Source organism: Anas acuta, chromosome 2 (genome assembly GCF_963932015.1).
Source record: "Anas acuta chromosome 2, bAnaAcu1.1, whole genome shotgun sequence".
Classification (NCBI taxonomy): Eukaryota; Metazoa; Chordata; class Aves; order Anseriformes; family Anatidae; genus Anas; species Anas acuta.
This window is the reverse complement of record NC_088980.1, coordinates 147,630,381-147,652,595: the sequence shown is the minus strand read 5'-3', so window position 1 is coordinate 147,652,595 and position 22,215 is coordinate 147,630,381. Positions and strand designations below refer to the sequence as shown.

Sequence of the window (22,215 nt, the reverse complement as noted above, 5' to 3'; positions counted from 1 at the left end):
GGTGACCAGGGTGTTGATACAGACTGAATTGCAATGACTTGGATGATAACCCATAGCTGCTTGAAATGCAGACAACTCTGTTTAGGTGATAAAATCAAAAGAATAAAAGCAGAGGTCCTATATTTTGTGACAGTTTCACATGTGAATAAGGAAAGGCTGCACATAGGCATTTGTCTTTTCTACCTTCTCCCTTTCTCCAATAAACACCAGGTGTATCTCGTGCTTGTAGCTGGTGACACATTTTCATAGATGCAGGCACATTCCTGGGGGCTTGTTGAAGCAATAACATGGTGTACATTCAGGAATGTACCTGCATTTATTGATCAGTGGGGCACCAAAGCAACAAGGAAGATCTGAGACAGTTAAATGAAAGAGGAAAACTCAGTTAAATGCAAGATGAAAACCTGCCCATTGGTTGTGCTGACATGACACAAGCAATGAGTAATAATACCTTGCTCATAGCAAGAGGTGAACTTTAAAAAAAATAAATAAACTTTGCTCCATATGTTACACCATAATCATTACCACAGCAGTTATTTTTCATTCTGAGTTGTGTAGAGCATTCAGAAAGAAGGTATAAAAGTCTGACTGGAAAGGAAACTTGCATGATAAATAGCACAAGTGTTTCCTACAGACCGGCTAGTTCATGCCTGTGTGACTATGATGATAAATAGTCACTTGTTGACGTACTACAGGGAGGATGATAATATCCTCAGATGAATATCCATTATTTCATTGGCTTTGTCAAAAAGGGATTAAACTTTTCCAACCATTTAGTTGTTCTACCACCTCCCTGAGAAAAAGCAAATGCTTTCCGATGAAAGATCCTACAACACAACTTGGATCCAAACATCGAGTATCCAATATCATCCTACTATATCCTAAGTAATGTGTCCCGTTTCTGCACAAAATGCTATATAAGCTTCTGAGAAAGAGAGTTTAGCAAAGCAGTTATGTGAAGCAGAACAGGTGGATCTCTAGACATAAAGCAGATGACATAGGATTCATGACTGAACTCTTCTATCTCTGTGATAACAAAAATAAATCTAGAGGGAATTCCAGTCAATCACTACAAACTATAATAGAGTCACTTCACTGAACTGAATTATCTTAGAGTTACTTTCATACATACAAGACCACAAAACTAAGATCTTTGTGTAAGCCTTATCCTCATGCCTTCTCCACTGTTTACATGTTGGAGGACAATATTACAAAGGCAGGAGTATACACTGCAAATATCTCAAAAGAAATATTGAAGCAGAAAGGGTGATAATCTGGTGAGAGTGAGGCATTTAATCATGGTGAATCAAAAAGAGTTGTGCAAGCAGTCTTTTAGAGTGCCTCAGATTCAGGCTAGAAATAGAAATGCAGCAACCAGCAACATCCACAGAAATAGAGCAGCTGGACAACCTGTACCCATATAGCTATACATATATTTAATTCAGAGAGGTTATTATTCTTGCTTTATTGTTGCTATTGTATTACAAGAGTGCCTACATATTTCCTCTGAGATCTGTGCACAACTGTGTTAGATGCTGCATAAATAGGATAAAGTAGTCCCTGCTGAAGTCAACAGAAAGATGCTTTGAGAGAGTGTAGATCAGGCTACAGATGTCCTAAAATTTGCCAGGCTGTAGCTATTAATAAGCTATTCCTTTCCATCTCTCAGTTCAAAATCACATGGGGGGAATTAACAAACAAAAATACCAGTACAAGGCTTAACATGATGCAAAAGATCTCCTGCTAGAAAAGATGGTGCAAAAAGGAGGACAAAGGCAGGTGTATCCTACAATGAGTGGTGTTAGGACAGATGCTGCTCTTTAGTTTAATGTATTAAACAGCCTGTGGAGCATCCATTTAGCCAGCAAGGTCACTCCATCTTTGAATGCATGTCAGCTCAGACTTGGGAGAATTGGTTGGTTAAATCTCTGTGTACTCTTGTACTAATAATGTAAACATTCTCCACCCTCAAAACAGCCCCCAATGTTTGTCTTTATCATCTTCATATAAATGTCAAACACTATTTGCTTACATTTGCATAGAGCCTCTGTGCTTGTCACTATGATTAAAGATCTGGTATCACAGCTGCGCAGCACAACCTGAGGGGGAAGAAAGAAGAGTCAGTCTTTTCCTCTCAAGCAGAAAATGTTGTGGAATTTCTAGCATGTTGGGTAGGTGCACTCATTCAGGGGACAGAAGAGAAGCTGCATTAAGCAGAATGAATAGCAGTAACAAAACATGTTAAATGATAAACTATATTTGATACCCAAGGCTAGGAATCTGCACGTCCTTTTCTTTTCTCACTGACTGATTTTGTGTTTAGGCAAGTCACTTCACCCTCCTGCCCAGTGTTTCCCCTTCCACAATTTATTTTAATCTTTAAAGATCTTGATGTTTTCCAAGAAAGGTTTGCCTCCTATTCTATTTTTGTACTGCACCTAGCACAAAGTGACAGCAGTCATTGTTTAAGCTTCTATTTACTACAATAATAAATGATCTAGATGGTTATTTAGAAAAGGAAGTTAAGATACTTGTGGGAATAGATCGGTAATTAGGAAGGATATGAATACCTTTTGTAAAGAATAGGATAGAAGCTTCAGGATACCTTTGAATTTCTCTATAAGGTCACTGAGTAGCAAAGGGAAGCTTATCCTCAAGCTTAAGTTTCCCTTGATTCTGGAAACACTCAGAAAGACAGAACCAGACAGCCCCAAAACAGCTGATCTAGGCCTTACATCAGTCAGTGTTTTGACAATCTCCATGTTATTGCTAATAACTTGCATTTATGTAGAGTTTCTTATCAGTAAACTTCAAGTGCGTCTCATTCTTCACTTAATTGAATACCCTGAAGCTTAGACAGCTCGTGTGGGGGACTCTGGCTGTGTCCTATTCCCAGCCAGTTAGTAAAGCAGAAAGGCCATGTTGGAGATGGAGCACTGACTAAGAGGTAACAAGCTCATAGTGAGCTAGGAACAGAGTACAGTGATGACAAGCTGTGCTATAACCATTAGGGAAAATGGCCACACATGTCGCCAATTCTATACCTAAAGAAATTCCTTCATAATCCAGAAAATGAAGGGTCAAAATCTTAATAACCACTCTTCTCTTCATAAGCAGAATTGCCAGTAAACTCCTATCAAATTATTTTTAGGACAGAGTCTTCAAACTTGGTTGTTAGAAATTCTAGGTAATGCAAATGCTTAAGCATGAATTCAGGCACATAATTTCAAGCATACAGGACTTAATAAAAACAAAACAAAACAAAAAAAAACAGTCTGTTTCGTTGGGTTTACTAGGGCCAGTGGTGTCACTGATGTGGACACTCTCCCTGTAGCATTCCATATGTCTTAGGAAAATGTTCTTTTAGAATTTCTATGCCACCAGAAGTCTGTATACAGTCAATTAATAGTAACGGCAAGAAGGATCACCCATTTTCATTTTATTCTATATACATTTTGCATACATGTTATCCTGATATCACCCTTTCTCCAATGACCCTTCAAAGTATATAGAAAGATGATGGATAACATAATTCATAAATCTATCCCTCCATTCCCGTGTGTGGTTTATTTTCCATGCCTTTGATAATTTCTGACATCTACCTCTGCCTCTCCCTGCTTTTGTCTTTTGTCATGTCTTGCTATTCCTGGATCTTAGACAGACTTTCAAGCTTTTTTTGTAATATTTTCTGGTCTCTCCCACACTGTTGCTTTCCTCTGTCTTAGTTTTCAGCTGCAAACCCAGAGAGGGAAAGCAATATGACAGCAAGCCAAGGCTTCTTTAAGTTATCTGTCTCTGGACACGTACTTGCAGCATCCTCAAAGTGGCTCAGTCTTCTGTTGTATCTGTGGGACTTTAAAGGAAAGGGATTCAGCCATTATGCTCTTGAAAGTCACTGAGCTACCAAACAAAGTGGTTTCTTTGCTTTTAACTTCCTTGGGAAACTCAAGTGACTTCAGGGAGGAGAGCTGTGTGCAAATGTTCTGACCTTCACTGCTTTATGTTTGTGTTAGCATCATCTCTCTTTCCCCTTAAGTACCCTGATTTGCATAATGTTATTCAGGTTTCTCCATTAGCTCTTTATATCCTGCACATCCACCTCGTGGCTGCCCAGCTCCAAATGCCCTGTGGTCATTCCTCAAGATTTGTGCATTGGTAAAGGTTCATGAAGTTTTCTTGCACTCAAGTGGCCAAGCACTTCTGTTAGCAAATGTTGTACATGGGGTGTGCCTCTGGGAACTCCTCTAGAGAAATTAAAAGTGTTCCACATCAGGACATCAGTTCTTGCCAGAGTTTTAATCTGTGACTGAGCGCAAATCCGACAGCACTGTGGCTGCTGTGGGACAGTCATCCCACTATATCCAATCAACTTCCACAATAACTGATAAGATCTTTTCTCATTTGACTGTATACACCTAAAACTTAGGTCTCTGGTGTCAGCTGATCCATTAAGTTGCTTTGACAGCCTAGAAACAGAAAGCTTTTAGTGGGTTAATTATCCATCTGTCTTTGACACCAAAACAGGATGTATATGTAATTAAGTATTTCAGGATCTTTGTATTCTTGAAGACAAGCAGCACATAAGAGGCCATGTGCCAACTCTAACAAGCTCCATAACATCATGGCAGCATCTAAACCACACCTAGGATGGATGTGGAGAATCAGGTCCCAGTGCCTGGGTGCGTACCTTGGCTTTCCTTCAGGGACTTGGGTTGATATAGCCCTGGAGTCCAGAAGGGCCTTGGCTGTGTTGGAGCTGTGCAGCCTGGCCTCTGCTTGAAGACCGAGCCCCACCAGGGAAGAAATGCTCCTCACCCTAGATTTCATGGCATAGTTATTCTCAGGACAAGAGATCCCTGTAGCCTCCAGGCTAGAGGTTATTTTGGAACTGATATATTTATTCATGCTTCCTGTTGAAGCTGGCCCACTGCATGGAAGAGAATTCAAGACTCTTGGGTGAGGTAAAGGAAGCAGAAATAAGCCTGGCTCTGCAGCCTGTGAGATCACTCACTTGGCAGAGGAGTCCTGTGTTCCAGTCTTTTCCTTTAGGGATTATTCATGCTTCTTCGTCAGTGAAGTATTCAGTGTAAAATGCATAGACAAACCCATGGAGCAAACTCTGTAGTCCAGAAGTCACCACCTAGGCATATGCACTAGTCACTGTGCCAAGCATTGCAATACCTAAGTCCCCTCTAGGGTCTAGTCTGCATTTTATATTACATAAGGAGCCCTTTCATTAATGGATAAGCAGAGCCAGCCAGTCACAAAAGAAGATGCTTCAACAGAAGGACCCACCCTGTAGGCCCCATGATAGAAGAATATTTGGTCCTAGGGGCATCTTCACATGCCCAGTGTCACAGCACCCAGCCCTTGTGTGCCTCTTGCTGCCATGAGTTAAGGCTCAGTCCCCCTCCTGTGATGGATTTGTCTCTGACAAGTCAAAAGGAGATGGCCTCAGCATAATCAGCCTGACCACTGGAATTGTCAGTCCAGCAAAAGTCTTTCCCAATGAGGTCGTTGTACCATATTAGATGAGAATTTTTGGCTTCTTCTTGAGGTTCGTGAATACGAATTATTTGCTAACTGTCTGTCTCTCTGATGGAATGCCAGACTCTGCCAAGAGGCATTGCTCTAGACACTGCTTTCTACTTATTATGAAAACTCAAGGCCAAATCTGCTCCTGATAGATTCCCTATGGAAATATATTGGTTTTAATGAGATTGTGTTGCTTGTGAATCAGGAAAGACTTTAGCTTTGAAATCCTGATTCTATTGATTCATAATCTAATAGATATAAAGGAGCATTATGCCACTCTAGGCAATAGCAATTGCTCAGCAAAGAAAATAAACTTTCTGGAAGTGCTGATGTTGATCTGGATACACTTTGGAAATAAATGCCAGTTAAGGAAAAATAGATTGGCAGAGAGTGCTCTTTGAAAGGAACCTCTGGACAAACAAACCAGTGTGGTTACCCAGAGCAGCAGAACTGTGGCAAAGAGGGGCTTAGCATCTCAGGATCGAGGAGATCTTCCTTGTCCTAAGTTAGTAGTGGGGCTCACCCACTCAGATTACCTACACTGCAGTCACACAGTCTCTACCAATGGGCAGCATGCTGAATTACTCTTGCCTCACAGTGCCTCAGCATCTCCACTCCCTGGTTACTTCAATTTGCCACGTGGTGTTCCTTCTTTAAAAAGCACTTCCTTCCCCAGCTTTTCCTTTGAAACCAGAGGCAGAAGTTGCAAGTGTCTGTACATATGGCCTCACTTTTCTCGTCCCTTACTGAACAGCTGAAGGCTGATAACTTCCCTTCTCATATCTTAATTTAGGTGAGAAGCTTTTTGCTGGAGACAGTGACCTTTACTTCTCTGAAAATGCTATTCACAATTATGCTGCTGTCTAAATAATGTCTGTGGTTATATTGAGGTGAACTAGGCACCTCGTAAATAATTTCACTAAATTCCATTACTGCTGAACCAAAGAAGAGAGTGAAACTTATTTACGGGAGAGATTTTCAATTTGAGACACTGCCTCATTTATTCTCCTTCCTTCTCCTGCCCCACAGTATTAGAAGAGATATAGCTTTAAGAGAGAAATTTTAAAAAGAAAGAGAGGGAGGGAGTGAGGGGGGAGGAGAGAAGAGAAGAGAGTGAGTGAGAGGAAGAAAAAAGAAAAGAAAAGAAAAGAAAAGAAAAGAAAAGAAAAGAAAAGAAAAGAAAAGAAAAGAAAAGAAAAGAAAAGAAAAGAAAAGAAAAGAAAAGAAAAGAAAAGAAAAGAAAAGAAAAGAAAAGAAAAGAAAAGAAAAGAAAGAAGAAAAGAAAAGAAAAGAAAGAGAGAGAAAGAGAAAGAGAAAGAGAAAGAGAAAGAGAAAGAGAAAGAGAGAGAGAGAGAGAGAGAGAAAGAAAGAAAGAAAGAAAGAAAGAAAGAAAGAGGAAAGAAAGAAAGAAAGAAAGAAAGAAAGAAAGAAAGAAAGAAAGAAAGAAAGAAAGAAAGAAAGAAAGAAAGAAAGAAGAAAGAAAGAAAGAAAGAAAGAAAGAAGAAAGAAAGAAAGAAAGAAAGAAAGAAAGAAAGAAAGAAAGAAAGAAAGAAAGAAAGAAAGAAAGAAAGAAAGAAAGAAAGAAAGAAAGAAAGAAAGAAAGAAAGAAAGAAAGAAAGACTTTCTGAAAATATGCTATACATTCAGGAACATGCATTTAGAAATTGGACCATTTAGACAAATTAAGTTAAGCAAAAACAGATTTACCTAGTTTCAGTATATATCATGTATTTTATCAGATATATAACACAACTTTCCTAGTAGGGCAAAATGTTTCTAACAATACTCTGTGAAAGTCTGAAATTATATTAATGAAAACAGATGAAACTCAAGGAATACAAATGTATTTCTAAGTAAATAAAATGCTGCTTATGCGTATTTTTCACCAAATTTGAAAGAAAAAATAATTTTAAAATGCTGGAATATATTATTTTATTTTTGCTTAGAAACTCAAGTCATTAAAAGAAAGCACACTAAGAAAAGTGGTCATTGAAGTTATTGAGAAGACATAATATACATGTATATATAACTATATATAGATAGTTATAGGACTTAATTTTACTTCTTGCTTACTACCATTTTCCATTCACCTTCACAAAATGCAGTACAGATGTTGCCAAACTCCATTTCAAATGCTTCAGGGAGTTATTAATTTCCAAGACTGTGCAGCTGGACCTTTCAGTGAGTGACACAAGTAGTTAGCAATAGCTGGTTTTATTTACTATTATTATTATCATCCTATTGTTAAAGTAAGCATTACCTGCCATTCAGGACAAATTAACTAATTGCCAAACAATTTTCTTAATGACTAATGACTAATGATTGACTGCAACCTAAAGACTTCATGGACGTATACATGGTTGCAACAGCTGCCCTCTACAAGACGTTTTCTTATGTTGTGCCTCACCTTTGGAGATGATTTCTGATTTTTTAGGGTCAGAAGCTATTCCATGTCATAATGAAATTGATATCTACTTGTGGGTATGGCTTATCTGGGTAAAAATAATTACACTTATGGCCCCTAATAAAGGAGATCTTCAGCTGGGCACCACCATGAGCAGGACCTGAGACCTTTTGGAAGAATCATGAGCTGGAGCGCATGAGCTGGGGTGCTTGACCTGTGAAGAGATGCTTGTTCAGCATGGGAAGAAGAAGGTCTTAGGAGGATCTAATAGCAGATTTCCAGTGCTTACAGGATAAGACAGAGCTAGACTCTTCACAGTAGTTTATGGTGGAAACACAAAAGACACCAGCGATGAGTAAAAACAAGAGAAGTTCAGTCTGTTTCTAAGAGAAATTCTTTCACAATATGGACAGTCAAACAGGGGAGCAGACTGCCCAGCAAGGTCGGGCAGTTTCCTCCTGGAGGCTTTCAAGTCTGGATAAAACCCTGAGCAATTAAATCTGACCTTGTAGGTGACCCTGCTTTAAGCAGGAGATTAGCCTAGATGACCTCCAGAGGGCTCATCCAACCTGAATTTTCCTGTGATCAGGTGACCTGGTGATTCCTGGGTAACTTCTGTCTGGGAAGGCTTGTTATGTAGTCCATTTTAATATTATATACATTGGTCCCTTGATCTTACTTCTCCAAAATTATCCTCCTTGCTCTGTAGAATTACTGTTTGTTGATAACTGCAATAAATCATTATTGAGGGAGTGTCCAGTCCACATAGCTGAATTGTTCTGATTCTGTTCAATACAGAAGAATGTGCTCCATATACACAAGTTAATTTACAGTGTTAGAACAGTAGTGACCAGGTGGTATTGAACTTGAAGAACAGCATTATGTGATCTCTGAACTTGCAAAATGACCACTATTTGCTTCTGATATATAGATAATGATTATAACAGTTGGTACAAGACTTATAGTTTTCTATACTTCATAAAGAAAAGAACAAAATAAAAAGGGGGCAGGGAGGGAAAATTACATCTGGAGACACAGGCAAGCATTATGTTACCTTTCTAGGGGAGTCCCAGTACTTACTTTCTTAGATTGCAGTTGAAACGTTTCACTCGAACAATTTCCTTATAAATGCACGTACTTCAAAGGTCAAGCCAGAGCCATTGTGAAATAGGCTTTAAGAGAAGCATAAAACTCCTATCTGACACAGAGTCACTGGCAATTGAAAAAGCAAAGACTGGAAGGGTTAAAGGCTAATTGCTAGAAGAAATCTGGCCTGCTGGCCTAAGGTATTTTGAGTAGGAGCACAGTCAAATGGCAGTTGTGGGATTAATTGGGTGAAAGACATTGTCACCTTGACATTCATGAAAGTACTTGGGAAGAGCACTTTTTCCTGATATACTGTGGACAGTTCATTTAAACCATGGAGGTAAGATTTCTTTTTTCCACAAAGATTTTGCCTTTTCTTTTTAATTGGTGTCAAATACAAAAATTAAAATCTCCAGTGTTAGAAAATCTTGCACTTATTTTCTAAAGTTTGTAAATGTCTCTTCCTGATTGGTTCTCGCCATATAATGAAAAGTAAATGTATATCCCAAGGACAAAATGTTCAAGCCCCTGGCTTAATAAAATGAAGAGAACAAAACTTGCAAGCTACAAGCCCCTTTGGAGCTCTTTGTGCTAGTGGGAACATAATGAGCAGTTCTTTGTGCTTCTTATAAATAACTCCAACATCCACTGATCAGCAGCATGACCTCAAGCCAGGCAATTTAGATCTCTACTTCACTTTGCCCAATATTTTTTGTCCATGCAGTAGGTATCTTATGGTTAAGGATGACAGTGCTCTGGCTGCAGGGGAATCAGGTACCGTCCTATGCATAATAAATGCTGTTTGCTGCAAAATTTTACTGCAGTCATGTCATATCAGTGCACAAAATTGTTCTTCTGTTCTTCTCCATCATTTAGTCACTATAATTCTCCTGCCTCGTGATATAAGATCTGTTCATAAAAGTTTACACTTTCCCTCATTTTCTTTTTTTCAGTCAAGAGGTCAAAACAGTTCCCCAGAAATTTGCATTCAGCCTTCAGGGTACTTTTGAAGCACAACATAGGAGATAGTCAGTTTTGTGAACTGGAAACGTAAATTAACTGAAATAGCTGAAACTTCATTATTAGTGCTTCAGAAATGGCAAATCTCCTAATAAAGGATAGTAAGTGCAGAGCAGGGTTATCTCATTGATCAACTTGTTATTTTTTCACCTCAGTATCACACTGGAGTAAGGAATAAAGGTTCTTTTGAAATTCCCCAGCTCACAAATCTGCCTACTGTCCAGTATGTAAATCTTACTCTTGCACTACATCATGATAAACATGGTAAATGTTGAGCTGAGACAGCACAGATCCACTACCTTTCAGTACACCTAAAGCAGTTGCCAAAGACTGCACCGGGTTTCCGTGTGAGGTGGTAACCCAGTAATTCCAGCAGAATCACACCAAACATTTCCACAGGGACAAAAAATTTGTACAACTGCAGTTTGGCCTATTATGGAAGGACTGGTTGACATGGCCTCTCCAAAACTGGCCACAGTTCCCTGGCTCTGAAACTGAAAAAAAATAAAAATAAAATATGCTTCAGTCAGCTTTTCAAGCTACTTAAAGATACAGAGATAAAAAGTGCTTTAGAAAAGATAATCATTCTCCAAATCCTTAGCTGAGTTATGATTCTAGCAAAAAGGACTGATCTTTTTTATGTGTGAGAGAGAATTACCTTGTAGCTTTCACATCTTAAATCTGTGATATGAAATATTCACTCTGCTGAAGCCAATCAGTGTTTCACTGTCAATGGAAGTAGGTCCAGGCTTTCAGGCAGAGAAAATCAAGGGCAAGTTATGTGACTGGATATGTGAGAGCCAAAGGTCCTTTACTTTCATTTGAGTTCTGAAGGAAATATACATCCAATACTGTATTTTAGTAAAAGTAAGTGTCTGTGTGAGCATTTTGAGCAAGCTGAATTTCAGAAGAAGGGAAGAAGCAAGAATACAACTGAGTAAGAATCTTTCTTTTTGAACTTGTCCTTTCAAAATCTTCAGGAAGTGAAACATGTCCAGTACATGTATATGCTGCTGTAAGGGTGTTTTCCCTATTTCTTACTTAGAAAAAAATATCCGGTTTAAAACAGGGACAAATACTCAGATTGTCAATTTAAATTGAATTTTGAGGTTGCTATTTGACTTCAAAGCAACATTATCTTAGGCCAGAAGTTCACTCTTATAAAAAGTCCTACTAGGTTTCAAGCTACGTTTTTTTTTAAAAACTAAGCTTCTTTGGGCTAAAAGATAATGCTTGTCATAATAAAAAACACATGAAAATTGTACCTATGTGTATATTAGAAAGCAGAATCTGGTTTCTGTTACCAGAGAAGTTTGTTTAACTGCCTCCTAAGTATAAAAATAAATAAATAAATAAATAAATAAATAAATAAATAAAATGAGAATAAGCTAAAGATGGAGCTTGATCAAGGTATATATGGGATCAGGGATATCCTTAGGCACACAAAAAATACACAGCTGCTAATACGGATACTAGAGTGATTAGAGCAGCCAAATCAAATGGGAATTGAGTCGATTTACCAGATGGCAGTATTTCAGAGCTGACTAAGGAGTTGAACCTACGCAAACCTTTCATCCTTGCTAAGAAACGGCCTCATTCTATCTACTTGGTGCATTGCCTCTGTAACTCATCGTGTCTCCACTACCAAGGTGAAGGAAGCTGTGCCAGTGTTGCCTTAGCATGAGGGAACAAGTGCTGGATTACAAGTCGGATGCATTCCTTTGGTCTTGAACATGGTGTTGAGTGGACATGGTACCAACTAGCAGTGTTGGAAGGTCATGCTTACAGAAAGAGAAGGCACATGCCATCTGTGCCTTGTGCTCAGGAACAGTGGTATTACAGGGTAATTAGCAAAGTGAAATCTGCTTAAATTATTGAGAAAAATGAACTGCCTGTAGTGGTCTCCAGTTTTGGACTTGGTTTTCAGTCCACATTCCTGACTTTATTCCTCATCAGTCAGTTCTGACCCAGCCTCTTGCATTATGAAGACTGATTTACATATCCAAACAAGTGGCTCTAGAAGCGGGAATTCAGGCTGACAAAATGTAACTCATCCTCATTCTTTTTAGAGTTTAGAGTATTTTGCATAAATGAATAAATAAATAAATAAAATATATTAACGAACAAAACCAGGGAGATAAAGAAAAAGATTTCATGGAACCAGTGGGATTTTTGAGAAACTATTCAACTATCCATGTACATTTATGAAGATGGGGTTGGGAGAAGGGAGATTTCCCAGTTGACACGTTTCTCCACTTGTGAACATGTTGAAAGATCACTCATATGTTTTCAATGAAGTCACTGACAGTCAGGAATGCTGGAGGCAACAGCTGTTGGGGATTGATTTACCCCAAGGCTATTTAATTTCTCAGCCTCTCATAAGGATGCTTGCTAGGGGGAAGGTAAAGAAGCACAACTAAAAATTGTATTGCTTTCAGCAGCTGTTGTTATTCCTGAAAGCCAAGAATGGGTCAAAAAAATGTGATGAAAGTCTTGGATTGTTATCAGCTATAGGGGTGGCCAAAGCTTACTGCTTCCTTTGGGAGTAAAGTTTCCTTTGTGGAATGAAATACAGTAAAATTACTAACTCCAAGAGGGCTTAGTTGCCTGGGAGTTACCATGAAGTATATATGTGTCTTGGAATTTCCAGAATTATAAGTATATTATGTCAGTTGCAGTGATATAGGTTGTGAAAGGCGGCCCTTGTGTTCAGTAACAGGAGCTGGGACAATCGGATAGCAAGAAAAGATAACATAAAACATTCATTAAAATGGTGGAAAAAATGACTGAAAAGCAGAGTGCAGCTGCTGTGTGTGTCAGTTACTCCTTCAGAATGGTCTCCCTCTGTGAAACGCTGGATTCTCATTAAATCACATCGTCCAGCCATGCATTAGACCACCAAACTGTAAGGTATCTGCCAACCTAGTTAAAAATAAGAGACATGCATCTCCCAGCAGAATTTCTTTTTGTAACTATGCATTTTCCACAGCTTGCTAACAGGACTCTTCAGAAAGAAGAATTAACATGGACCACAGTTTCACTGGGGAAGAAAATAGAATAATGGTTTTGTTTCACTTGGGACTTCATGGCTGTGAATACGTGAGATGACTTGTGGCTTCTCAGACTGCATCACCAGGCACAGAACTTGTGTCTTTTCCCTCCAGCAATGCAAGCTGTTTCAGCCAGTGCCCCATCCTGGGCATTAGCTGTCTACAGCCTGACAGGTCCTTCATCCATTCCAAATCCTTACAGTGGCTCACTCAGGATGTCTACACCAGGGTTTTAGTATGGATCAAGAGTATACTTTTGAAGCAAATCTCCTGTTATCCCCACTTACCGTGCTTTCTTTCCCATTATGGATCTGTTTTGGAGAGTTTGAGCCAGATTCATTCCAGATGAAACTGAAGTGGAAAGTGTGCTCCAGGAGCATACTTCATGTATTGTACCATAAAGGGCTCCACAAGACCAGAGTAGAGCTAGTTCAGCGTAGGATAAACCTGAAATGTGAATAAAGGGACATTAGACACTTAGTACTAGTTTCATTATGCAGATCTACTTCTACTGGCCCACAAACCTTGATGATATAGTTCTACACACCTGCCAGTTAATTAAAAGCCTCTTCATTAAAAACAAATAAATAAACAAAATAACAAAACAACAACACAAAATCGTCAACAACAAAAACCACCAGGTAGTGGGAGAATGGATCTGGAAGTCAATTATCCTCAAAATTACTATGTTCAGATGAGGATGAGAATTTTTCATGCCAGTGCTGTCTCATAACACTAGCAGAGTTTTCAGGAGCAACACACAAGACTGCAATGACAAAAGAGTTCAAAGACAGCAACATTTGGTTAACATGGACATAAAATTGCTTTGAATATTCCTCAGATGCTAAAATAAATGATGAAGTCACAGAAATTATCATAATGCTGAAAAATAGGTAGCGTGCTCTTGAGTATCTTCATATGCTTTGCTCCTATGACAGCAGTTAATTGTACAGTGTATGTAGCCACACCACACTAGCACAAGACTGTATGGGAATTACTCATCAAAATGCCTTGGGATTATTATTTAGTCCTGTGGACACACAAAATTTGATGCATAACTACGGTTTATCCAACCAACTCAAAATCTTTGGCCTGAGAAAGCTGGAAAAGTCTGTGGGAGTGGTTTGGGACTACAAGGAAGGAATCATTAAATTACTGAAAATTTCTGTCCCACAAGTACTTAAAAGAACAGAATAATAATTTTTCTTGTGGCTTTTCAGCACTTCTCTCTCTGGGACAAAATGGAAATGAGAAAGAGGAAAAATGCAGAGATTAAGACAAATGAATTATGGACTGTGTCCAACAGAGTTCTGTAACAGTTTTTCTGCTGATTACACCGAAGATTGGATCAGGCACTTTTCATGCAGAAGTCTTCAGAATATTTGATAGCTTCATATCCAGCTCCCTTTCTTATTCACCAGCCAAGGTGCCATTGGAGTGATAGCATATACAAATCCCATAGCACAATGCACTTCCTAAACGAGAAGTGTCATTAAAAAATTATTTAACTGTTAATAGAAGTCTTATACAACAACAAACAAACACACACACACACAAAACAACAACAACAACAAAAAGCCCAAAGCTTGTGAACTATTCAAAAAAATAAATAAATAAATAAATAAAATAATAATAATAATAATAATAATAAAAAGACACCCGTCCTTACCCCTCAGAGACTAAAAAGTGACAATAGTCTATGGAAAAATGGAAGAATGAAAATATTTGACTGTTACATGCTTTTTACCCTATGGAACTCTAACACTGTATGCTTGTACTCACCAAGCTGAATTGTAACCTCTTCTGGCCCATGGATAATCCTTGTCCTCTGAGGACCACCTGCACAGATATCTGTGCTCTTTTTGCAGTAACATTAGGCACAAAGGGAGGCTTGCAAGGACCTGACTGAAGCTCTCGCTAATCTCACTAGCTGTAGAGTACAGCCTGTTCTTATGGCCAATTCCTAACAACTGAAGGATAAGAGATTGTTCAACTCTAGCTCCAATGTTTATAGAAGTGTTGTCCAACAAAAATCCACCTGTGGAAGTCTTCAGGATGGTTTTCTTTTCCTTGTAAATTTGATCCCATCTTTCAGAATCTTCTATTCCAGACATCCGATGAGGACCTGGTGCACCCAGCTCTCTTACCATCTTGTAAAATCAAGAAAGTGATTTTGTTTTTTCAGCCATGAGACAAATAAATTTCTACACTTTACTTGAAAACATTTATTTATTTATTTAAAATCCAAACCTGACATTTCAATTTGTTTGGGAAAATGTTCAGATTTTCCTTCAGATTCACCCTGGGCTTACTCTGCAACACTGACTATTCACAGACAAACGTTGCTTACAGGAAAGCTTTTGTGTTAACAGTTAATGAAGTACCAGATCAGGCACCAAAAGTATGGAAACGATGTTACCTAAGCTTGCTCCTCAGCACAAGCTGAGTTCATATTCTCCTCATATAAGTGCTGTTTCAAAACAAACCTTTATGCAAGCAGAGGAAGAAAGCTGAAGCTCCCAGTCTCCATCAGCCTGGAGCCAGCTGTTGCTGCACTCCTGGGTACAACCTGGGCATAGCCATGGTCATGCTGGCTGAGCCTTTCATTCCCACCTCATTTTGAATTTGTGTAATACTGGGCAGAGAAGTGAACTGGAATGTTTCCTGCAAAGGCTCTGTGTAAAGGGAAGGAAATCAGTGTAGGCAGTGTAGGCAGCAGTGCCACTGGCATTTTGCTGCTGTAATGACACATGGAGCTCAGGTCAAGAGCAAAGTCTCAATGACAGTGAGTAGCAGTGTGTAGGTTTAGCAAGGGACCCATTTGTATCATGATATATTTCAATGTGTTTGCTCTGAGTCCATAGAGCTTGTCAAGTTATAGCAACAGCTGATGCTATTATAAATGTGTGAGCTCAAGATGTTATAAATCAGATAAAGAACATACTTCTCAGCCCTCTTTCTTTCCATAGACCTATTTTCTTAATGCATAGTACTTTAATATGACTGTCATGAGGAGTCCTAGAGACTGTGGATAAATATAACTCAATTTCATGCAGAAAGCCTGGATCAAGACACAGTTTGTGAGGTCTCATGTCATTGTAAAGCTTTCCCATAATGCAGTCTCTTTTGTACTGTTGATAGAACTCTTGAGGGCAAGGAGACAGTTGCTTCTGTCTTGTTCTTAGGCGTGAAAATCAGTAGGAGAATGTGAAAGGGTTAGAACATACCATCCTAGAGAAGAAAGTCTCAGCTTGCAAAGGAGACTCTAGTTAGGCAATGACAAATTCCTTCCTCTTATTAGAGACAAGTTCCTCAGCATCAGGAGACTTCCCTGGAATGTGGCTTTCAGCTCCAAGGTCATTCTAATGATGCTTTAAAATAAATAAATAGATAGATAGATAAATATGATGGTCTAAAGCAAAAGCCTGCAAAGCAGCTTTCTCAGACCCTACAAGCCACTAGTGAAGGAATGAGCAGCAGCTTGCTTGGAGACATTGAGAAGTTATGAGTTGTGTTCTTTCAGTGCATGGAGAGGTCAGCTCCTGGGGCAAAGCACAGAAAGGCAGATAAGGCACCACCCACATCACCTGCAATTTCAAAATCAGTATCTGTGCAGAGCACTGTTTTCCACAAAACAGGGTGAAAAGAAAGAAGAGGCATTTGTGGCCCTTTCCACAAATGGTAAGCATGCATTAGGTTATGGCAGAAAGTGAGGAAGCAGATGCAGTTCCCAGGCTCTTCAACACAGCACAGGGACAGCGAGATAAATATGACAAAGTACTAGAGAATGAGGAAAGATACATAGAGGGTAAAAATAAACACTTTGATTCACCCAGCCTTGTCAACCATGAATGAGAACTCATGGAAGCTAAAGAATAACACTAAAAATGGCTTTCATCAATCTGTCTGTCCCTCTGCAACCAGACACAATGCATAATTCAGAGGCACCAGGTATAACTGCAACAAAAGGCAGAGGTACAGATACAACAGGGGATTAGTCTTGGTACTGAAGAAGAATATAATTTTTACAGAGGGAAATTAAAAGTAACCATGGATTCATAGGAAACGTTGTTGAAGAGTGTCTTGTAAACTTACCTGGTTCTGACCTCTAGGCCAAGGAATACAATTCATCTGTGTTCAGGAAAATTATATATTCTGGTTTGCATATAAATGCTTAATTAATTACCTATTACAGAAGTTTTACTCTTGCATCTAACACAATGAGGCTTTTCTTTACACTGTCACTGGCTGAACATCAGACTAGACAACCTGAACTTTAGAGGGCAAATCTAAGTTCTGAAATGGTCCCCTCATCTCTTAGGATGTCTTGGTTATTAAGGGAAAATAGGTCCTCATATTATCAGATTTCTTTCTACCAAGTGACGCATTTTGTTGTTGAAAACATAATATCTATAAGCAAACTGTGTATACTTAAGCAGGTGCACATTCACTTATGAAGTGTTAGTATGTTATAGTCAACACCAGTCCCAAACTCACAGCCCTTTAAAAACAACCAGTCAGATTGCTGTATGAAGTTGCATGGGAAGGCACTCCTCTAAAATACTTCTTCATATAAAATGTCTTGAATGAGAGCTGCATTACAGGAGAGTGCATTCGTGTGTATGTGTGCATGCACACATGACTTCAGACTGGAGGAATGTTCTGTCACACAGAGGAATTTCCATATCCCAGATTACTGCAAACGGGGTGAAAAAAAAATTAAAATTGGTATGATGCCTAGTCCTATTTCTTAATTCCTCGTGGAGCCTGTAGGCACAAACTATTCAGCAGCTGGGCTGGGAAAGAAAATTCCCCCTCCATGAAACATTATAGCGCAGTTGAACACATTTACAGTTGAACAAAACTTTTCATGGCATCAGCTATTTCCTTTTGGGAAAGGCAAAATACTTGAAAGCACAGCCCTGCTCTACTACTGCAATTTTCTAAGGAAATTTTCTCTTTTACCTAAAAGAATAGCCAGTCATGAATATGCATGCAGATGCAGGCACTGGGCAAGCTGGGAGAACAGAGCGTCTTTCCCAGGCAGCCAGCCTGCAGGATGCCCTGGAGGGACTGGCCACTTCCAATGCACAAACCTTTAGCCTCAAAACAAACTAATGGCCTATTGGAGATGATCTGAATGAATGTACTTAAGCACAGTGCAGCAGTACATTTCCCTAAGGAATCAGTTCTAACGCCATTTTAAACTTCTCCTTACTCTCTTTCAGGAAAACCACAAAAAGCAGGATAAACAGTGAGAAAAACTGGGAAGCTTTTTCTGTTTTAATATCTGGAGACCAGAAGTGAGGGCTGTGTTGTTTGTTTGCTGTCATTTCCTTATCACCTATGAAGTTATGTTGTCTGTGCAGGATGTGGTGAAGAAATATTTAGTCGTGTTTTACCTTTCCTTATCTTGAGTTCAGAGTCATTTTAGAGTTACTGGATAACAAGAAACCAATCCCCTTCCAGGCTTGTATTGACTCTATAAGCAGGATGACCTTGAATGTTTCAGCTCCTTTCATGTTCTCCAGAGGAGCAAAAGAATAGCTAAGAAGGTATAGGAATATATGTATAGGTAGTGTGAGTCAGGAAAGAACGGGTATTGTGGGGGTCAGAAGAAGAGGCAATTTTCCATAATGAAAGTAACTCTGGAGGCTCTGTAGTATGCCTCAAGATCTCAGGAAATATACCTTAAAATGGGGATCCACAGAGTGTTATTTATGGTTTTCCTTTTAATTAGGCGTGGATCAGACCTCCCTAGTTTATAGGGACTTGACCTTCTACCATATCATCCCAGCTCAAACACATTAATCTGTGAAACCACAGAACACCACCTGAAGCAGAAAGTAATATATAGGTTTTAATGTGGTGAATTGGTGAGAAAAAAATATTTTCAATAGATTTTTTTTTACATAGTTCCCAATTCTGGTTACAAATCTCAAGAGATTAATTTCCAGAGTACCTGCAGGTACTCAGCATTTCTAGCAAATAGATTCCAATATGGCCCATCATGTTCTTTAAAATTGTAGAAGCTAGTTTTGAGCCTTCATTTTTAGAATAGCTCTTTCAACTGGCTTCCACTTTCTTAATACTTGTTCTATCTTATCACCAAATTCATTTGTGTAGAAATAAACTCCAGAGGCCATGTTCTGAGATTTCAAAACCTGAAGTGAGTAAATGTATTGATGTCTGTTGGTCACAGAAAATGTTATCTGCATCTGCACAAGATACGACTTCCCTAGACTATAGGATTTACAAGATATGAGATGGGACATCCCACAGATCCAGTTCTGCTTATTTATATTCAGCACATTTTTTTCTCAAAGTGGAATCGGTATGATCATAAAAACTGTAGTAATCTTCCTCATAGGAATAAATAAACCCGAGATACTGGGAAAAAGAGTTCATCTTATTAACTTCAGAAAGAATGCCTGGAGATACTAACTGATAGATATCGTCCTGTCTGAAACTATGATGTCCATTACAAGTATCTGCAGCGGTAGAGAGGAGTATGGAAGTCAGAAGGTTAAAAACACAGCAAAACAGAGAACTTAGCCTGCCTGACTAGTTGGGCAAGTGATCAATTGTAGAACTTTGTCTACCTTTGAAAACTTTGTCTACCTTTTTTTTGAACACAAGGATCTGAAAGAGGGTAGGGAAGAGAACAAAAAAGTCAGTCAAATCAAAGACCTAGCAATTCAAACTCTTTGTTCAAGAGGCTTCTGTTTCCTTATTTGTTTAATTTTTATTTTTTAATTTTCATTCAGTTACTAAGAACACTACTGCTACAATTACTACTCAGATCTCAGAGATTACCAGACCCATTTTCAAGAGTCTACCTTGATTTGAATGCTGTCCAAGCAAACTTAGACAACATTTTTAAAACATCTAACTGACAGCCACAATAACCTTACGAATGATCTTTCTCAGCAATGTTTTTGACACTATTATTGAATCTGCATTGCAAAACCTACGTATAAGAAATACTGAAAACATTTTCAACTATTGATGGTTTGGCATTTCTTGCAAACAAGAAGATTCAGAGATGCTAAAAGCAGCTTCATCAAACTGCATGTGTTTACAGTGCAACCATATCCATGTTCATTGCCTAAGCAGTTTTTAGTTGGTGGCAAGTTATTCAGTGTAATTTAGGGTGCGCTTTCATACTAAAACACACTCTCACATCTGGTTCAATGAATCACATCCTAAATGCAATTGACTTTATTGATCAGATCTCCATTGACTTTCAGGGGAACTTAGACACCTTACCCACACACATTATGCATTCTAGACACCTAAAATAAAGTGACATAAATACCAGCTTAAGTTCTCACTTTTGTTGAAACAAAAGGAAGGATACTTTCTAGAGATGTCTCTTTGCTATAATCAAGGCTAAAGTTTGTAATTTAAAATCTTTTTCTTAAAAACTGAACAGCAGATTTCCTTCATTCCTTGTGCTTGGATCCACCTGATTTAGTCCCACCACCATCTTATCCCATACTTTTCTCTCTCCTCCTCTAAACCTTTTTTGATACAGCTGTAAGAGGAAGGTTGGTGTTACCCCAAAAGCTATTTTTTAGTACTACAAATCCAGCTGGGATTAATCTCAGTTCTTCAGAGTTTCTCAGAGATGCTCATGCAGCTGGTTCTCTTTTTTCCTTTCCATTTTTAAAGAAGTTGGTTCAGTCTTATATGACATACCCATAAGAAGGGAAGCAAGGGAAATAGCTCCCAACAACTGTGATGAGTTCCCCTTCTAAAGAATGCTAATGTCAACATTGCACTTTGATCTTCAGTCAGTCAGAAATATTTGAAAAATATCTCTTTATTCAAATATTTAACAATTTCCATAGACCATACACACCAGGTGACATAATTTAGAGGTTGTACAACTCAGTTCCATAATAAAACACACTGCTTTCCTCACACTTAGCTGCAACAGATTTTGCTCTCAGTGTAGAGTCAAAAGACCTTTTACCCTGGTATAGATCTGGGATAACCCTGCCAAACTCAACAAAATTAAAAGGCTGTGAAATAGAGTAAATCACAGCCACAGCAACTCATTTAATTTTAACAAAGTTACTTCAGGTTCCCTGCAGTCTAACTAATTGTTTGGCCTTGCTCCACTTTCCCTAAAGACCGAAGCATACTTATTTTCTTTCTCTCTTTCTCTGTTTTTTTTTTGTTTTTTTTTTTTTTTTCTTTTTCTTTTTTTTTTTCTCCTCCCTATGAAATGTTAACAGAAACCTATGCATTGCTTGTCAGAAGATGCCTAACAAACCTAGCATCCTCCAGCAACACTCTCTGCAGCCTAACCCCAACTGCTTCTCTGGGCTTTGCCTCTCTTCTAACTCTTAACGTAACTTTAACCCGAACACGAGGTTTTGTCTGAGTCTTAGCTCAAGATCCTCAGACATGGCCCAGACAAAAACGTTTTCAGGGGACACTTCTTTGTGCAGTTTACCCCTTGTTTTGGTAGCCCCTTGTCAGCCCCACTCCAGCTGAAACTGGATTATATTTAGAAGGATGCTAAAAAGTGTAATGGGAGCAAAACAATAGAAACAGAAAGCACACCCGAGAGTAAAGTAGCTAAAGGAAAACACAGAAATATCTGAAAATGTGAGTACTAACTGAGAAGGATAACAGCAGTAAGCCATTGTCCTAACAGCTGTACTCCATCCACTCCCATATTTTTCAGCCCATTTATCTTTTAATCAGTGACATTCCTTGTCATACCCTTCAAACCTCACAAGTTTATTGCTGTTTGCACAGTGTAGCTTCCATCCCCAAAGGCTATATGCCTGACAGGGGGAGAAATGTATGCAAATATGACTTTCCCTGTGCTCGCTTTGGCAGGCAGACGGCTGCTTGTCTTCCATTCTGAAACCTGACAGTTATAAAAACTTGTCAGCTACACTGGTGGGATTTGGGGCCAAAACGGTAGCAATCTAGTGAGGGACACGGAGACAGAACAAGTACGACTGCAAAATCGTCTGGGTTTTGGCTGGAAAGTTCAGTGCTCAGGTTCGAAGTAGGCTGGGTACAAACCTCAGATTCCTAGACACGAAGGCAGATTGTAAAGTGATTTGGTGCCCTCTAATGGCAAGGATCCTTCTTACC

At 38.9% G+C, this 22,215-nt stretch overlaps 1 long non-coding RNA gene across 3 annotated transcripts in view; it reads right to left on the bottom strand.

Annotated features, from left to right (window-relative positions):
* The window catches only part of LOC137851479 (uncharacterized), a 48,631-nt gene that overhangs the window by 18,569 nt on the left and 7,847 nt on the right, over nucleotides 1–22,215 (bottom strand). For 2 of the 3 annotated variants that reach the window (XR_011093223.1, XR_011093221.1), the window contains exons 2-4: nucleotides 16,323–16,466; nucleotides 13,383–13,542; nucleotides 2,033–2,099 (exon numbers count right to left, since the gene is read on the bottom strand). This is a non-coding gene — a long non-coding RNA (uncharacterized lncRNA). The remainder of the gene's footprint in view (nucleotides 1–2,032; nucleotides 2,100–13,382; nucleotides 13,543–16,322; nucleotides 16,467–22,215) is intronic. The other variant, XR_011093222.1, reaches the window with a different exon arrangement.